Below are 5000 nucleotides of genomic sequence, written 5' to 3' on the forward strand. Positions count from 1 at the left end.
GATTTTGTCGACTAAAATGGGTTTCCCGCGGTGCCGAAATGGTAGATTTTACACATGGTTGCAATGCTGAAAATAACAGATCTAAATTGTGTTGTGAGCTTGTAGATCGGCTATATTCAGAGCGCAATTAACAAAGCATGAAATGACTTGTCTTTTAGTTCTACTGGATCTCTTCTCCACTAGTCCCTCCCTGACATTTAGTTCTACTGGATCTCTTCTCCACTAGTCCCTCCTTGACATTTAGTTATACTGGATCTCTTCTCCACTAGTCCCTCCTTGACATTTAGTTCTACATGGATCTCTTCTCCACTAGTCCCTCCCTGACATTTAGTTCTACTGGATCTCTTCTCCACTAGTCCCTCCCTGACATTTAGTTCTACTGGATCTCTTCTCCACTAGTCCCTCCCTGACATTTAGTTCTACTGGATCTCTTCTAAACTAGTCGAATAGTTGCTTAATGCCCTAGTGTGTACACCTTAGAGTATATATGAATAGAGACGGCACCCGGATGAAACCCTGAGGCGAAATGGACATAGTGGCCGAATTTGATATTGCAGCGTGGGCCCAAACACATGAACGCGCTGGTCCGTTGACTATCATTGTGCACGTTCACGATGACACGTGAACGCTGAATGCCTGCAATGATAGTCAGCGGCAGCGCGTTCATGTTTTTGGGCCCAATCCATCCCAGAATGCACTCTGTTCCTACCCAGAATGCACAGTGAAATCGCCTCATGCGCTTTTGAGCAACTTAATGCAAGTGGATGGGAGGAGAACTCGGGTGCCGTCTCTATTCATATATACTCTAAGGTGTACACGTGCACACGTGCGCGCGCGCGTGCATGCATGCATGTGCTGCATGCGTGCGTGCGTGCGTGCGTGCGTGCGTACCTCCTGCAGTCTTTCGATGTAGAGTCTGCATGTCTCCAAATCACAGTCACCTCTCACCACCACGATGCCCACCGGGATGGCTGTGTGCACGCACACACACACACACACACACACACACGCACGCACGCACACACACACACACACACACACACGCGCACACACACGCACACACACACACACACACACACACACACACACTTCAATTGAATTCAAAGGAGCTTTATTGGCATGAGAAAAAACGTGCCAAAGCAGAAGTGGAACAAGACAATCAAGATCAAAACAAATATATTATATAAATAGGAATTAAATAAAGGTGTAAACAGAGCTGTGTTACATTAACACTTTGAGTGAAACTATAAAAAAAGATTGTGCATTTTCTGTCAGAGATAGTTATACATCCATATAAGATATAAGATAGTTATACATCCATATAAGGACGTTAGCTATTCTGGGCGGGAACCAAACAGTAGTCTCTCAGCCGTTCTCTCTCTCTCTCCCATACTCACAGTAGTCTCTCAGCCGTTCTCTCTCTCTCTCCCATACTCACAGTAGTCTCTCAGCCGTTCTCTCTCTCTCTCTCTCTCCCATACTCACAGTAGTCTCTCAGCCGTTCTCTCTCTCTCTCTCCCATACTCACAGTAGTCTCTCAGCCGTTCTCTCTCTCTCTCTCCCATACTCACAGTAGTCTCTCAGCCGTTCTCTCTCTCTCTCCCATACTCACAGTAGTCTCTCAGCCGTTCTCTCTCTCTCTCCCATACTCACAGTAGTCTCTCAGCCGTTCTCTCTCTCTCTCTCTCTCCCATACTCACAGTAGTCTCTCAGCCGTTCTCTCTCTCTCCCATACTCACAGTAGTCTCTCAGCCGTTCTCTCTCTCTCTCTCTCCCATACTCACAGTAGTCTCTCAGTCGTTCTCTCTCTCTCTCTCTCCCATACTCACAGTAGTCTCTCAGCCGTTCTCTCTCTCTCTCCCATACTCACAGTAGTCTCTCAGCCGTTCTCTCTCTCTCTCCCATACTCACAGTAGTCTCTCAGCCGTTCTCTCTCTCTCCCATACTCACAGTAGTCTCTCAGCCGTTCTCTCTCTCTCTCCCATACTCACAGTAGTCTCTCAGCCGTTCTCTCTCTCTCCCATACTCACAGTAGTCTCTCAGCCGTTCTCTCTCTCTCTCTCCCATACTCACAGTAGTCTCTCAGCCGTTCTCTCTCTCTCTCCCATACTCACAGTAGTCTCTCAGCCGTTCTCTCTCTCTCCCATACTCACAGTAGTCTCTCAGCCGTTCTCTCTCTCTCTCCCATACTCACAGTAGTCTCTCAGCCGGTCCTTGTCATAAAGCAGTGAGTCGTATTCCTGAAGACTGATCCTGTTCACTCTGAGACGCATCCTGTCTGGAGCCGCATGGGAGCTGCACGCACACACACACACACACACGCACGCACGCACGCACGCACGCACGCACGCACGCACGCACGCACGCACGCACGCACGCACGGACGCGCGCACGCACGCACACACACAGTTTGAACACATTAGGAAGATTCAGCGTCCTGAATGAGTTAGACTTGACACAGACAGGGGGAGGAGTTAGACTTGACACAGACAGGGGGAGGAGTTAGACTTGACACAGACAGGGGGAGGAGAGGAGTTAGACTTGACACAGACAGGGGGAGGAGTTAGACTTGTCACAGACAGGGGGAGGAGTTAGACTTGACTTGACACAGACAGGGGGAGGGGAGGAGTTAGATTTGGCACAGACAGGGGGAGGGGTTAGACTTGACTTGACACAAACAGGGGGAGGGGAGGAGTTAGATTTGGCACAGACAGGGGGAGGGGTTAGATTTGACACAGACAGGGGGAGGAGTTAGACTTGACCAGAGCCTTAGATATAGACAGAGTTACGCAAACTGCGTTCACTTCATGAGGCTTCAGTCCAATGGAGGCTCTCCTACATAGACTTCTATTGGTCACTTCATGGGGCTTCAGTCCAATGGAGGCTCTCCTACATAGACTTCTATTGGTCACTTCATGAGGCTTCAGTCCAATGGAGGCTCTCCTACATAGACTTCTATTGGTCACTTCATGGGGCTTCAGTCCAATGGAGGCTCTCCTACATAGACTTCTATTGGTCACTTCATGGGGCTTCAGTCCAATGGAGGCTCTCCTACATAGACTTCTATTGGTCACTTCATGAGGCTTCAGTCCAATGGAGGCTCTCCTACATAGACTTCTATTGGTCACTTCATGGGGCTTCAGTCCAATGGAGGCTCTCCTACATAGACTTCTATTGGTCACTTCATGGGGCTTCAGTCCAATGGAGGCTCTCCTACATAGACTTCTATTGGTCACTTCATGGGGCTTCAGTCCAATGGAGGCTCTCCTACATAGACTTCTATTGGTCACTTCATGGGGCTTCAGTCCAATGGAGGCTCTCCTACATAGACTTCTATTGGTCACTTCATGGGGCTTCAGTCCAATGGAGGCTCTCCTACATAGACTTCTATTGGTCACTTCATGAGGCTTCAGTCCAATGGAGGCTCTCCTACATAGACTCCTATTGGTCACTTCATGAGGCTTCAGTCCAATGGAGGCTCTCCTACATAGACTTCTATTGGTCACTTCATGGGGCTTCAGTCCAATGGAGGCTCTCCTACATAGACTTCTATTGGTCACTTCATGGGGCTTCAGTCCAATGGAGGCTCTCCTACATAGACTCCTATTGGTCACTTCATGAGGCTTCAGTCCAATGGAGGCTCTCCTACATAGACTTCTATTGGTCACTTCATGGGGCTTCAGTCCAATGGAGGCTCTCCTACATAGACTCCTATTGGTCACTTCATGAGGCTTCAGTCCAATGGAGGCTCTCCTACATAGACTTCTATTGGTCACTTCATGGGGCTTCAGTCCAATGGAGGCTCTCCTACATAGACTTCTATTGGTCACTTCATGGGGCTTCAGTCCAATGGAGGCTCTCCTACATAGACTCCTATTGGTCACTTCATGGGGCTTCAGTCCAATGGAGGCTCTCCTACATAGACTTCTATTGGTCACTTCATGGGGCTTCAGTCCAATGGAGGCTCTCCTACATAGACTTCTATTGGTCACTTCATGGGGCTTCAGTCCAATGGAGGCTCTCCTACATAGACTCCTATTGGTCACTTCATGGGGCTTCAGTCCAATGGAGGCTCTCCTACATAGACTCCTATTGGTCACTTCATGGGGCTTCAGTCCAATGGAGGCTCTCCTACATAGACTTCTATTGGTCACTTCATGGGGCTTCAGTCCAATGGAGGCTCTCCTACATAGACTTCTATTGGTCACTTCATGGGGCTTCAGTCCAATGGAGGCTCTCCTACATAGACTCCTATTGGTCACTTCATGGGGCTTCAGTCCAATGGAGGCTCTCCTACATAGACTTCTATTGGTCACTTCATGGGGCTTCAGTCCAATGGAGGCTCTCCTACATAGACTTCTATTGGTCACTTCATGGGGCTTCAGTCCAATGGAGGCTCTCCTACATAGACTTCTATTGGTCACTTCATGAGGCTTCAGTCCAATGGAGGCTCTCCTACATAGACTCCTATTGGTCACTTCATGAGGCTTCAGTCCAATGGAGGCTCTCCTACATAGACTTCTATTGGTCACTTCATGGGGCTTCAGTCCAATGGAGGCTCTCCTACATAGACTCCTATTGGTCACTTCATGAGGCTTCAGTCCAATGGAGGCTCTCCTACATAGACTTCTATTGGTCACTTCATGGGGCTTCAGTCCAATGGAGGCTCTCCTACATAGACTCCTATTGGTCACTTCATGAGGCTTCAGTCCAATGGAGGCTCTCCTACATAGACTTCTATTGGTCACTTCATGGGGCTTCAGTCCAATGGAGGCTCTCCTACATAGACTCCTATTGGTCACTTCATGAGGCTTCAGTCCAATGGAGGCTCTCCTACATAGACTTCTATTGGTCACTTCATGGGGCTTCAGTCCAATGGAGGCTCTCCTACATAGACTTCTATTGGTCACTTCATGGGGCTTCAGTCCAATGGAGGCTCTCCTACATAGACTCCTATTGGTCACTTCATGGGGCTTCAGTCCAATGGAGGCTCTCCTACA

The 5000-nt window shown here is 48.8% G+C and overlaps 1 pseudogene across 1 annotated transcript in view; it reads right to left on the bottom strand.

The window, feature by feature from the left end:
* The window catches only part of LOC306918872 (diacylglycerol kinase iota-like), a 26679-nt pseudogene that overhangs the window by 13458 nt on the left and 8221 nt on the right, over positions 1 to 5000 (bottom strand). The window contains exons 4-5 of the transcript XR_013792551.1: positions 2195 to 2295; positions 892 to 971 (exon numbers count right to left, since the gene is read on the bottom strand). The product of XR_013792551.1 is annotated as a diacylglycerol kinase iota-like (transcript). The remainder of the gene's footprint in view (positions 1 to 891; positions 972 to 2194; positions 2296 to 5000) is intronic.

Source organism: Electrona antarctica, assembly GCF_951216825.1.
Source record: "Electrona antarctica genome assembly, contig: scaffold_267, whole genome shotgun sequence".
NCBI classification, from domain to species: domain Eukaryota; kingdom Metazoa; phylum Chordata; class Actinopteri; order Myctophiformes; family Myctophidae; genus Electrona; species Electrona antarctica.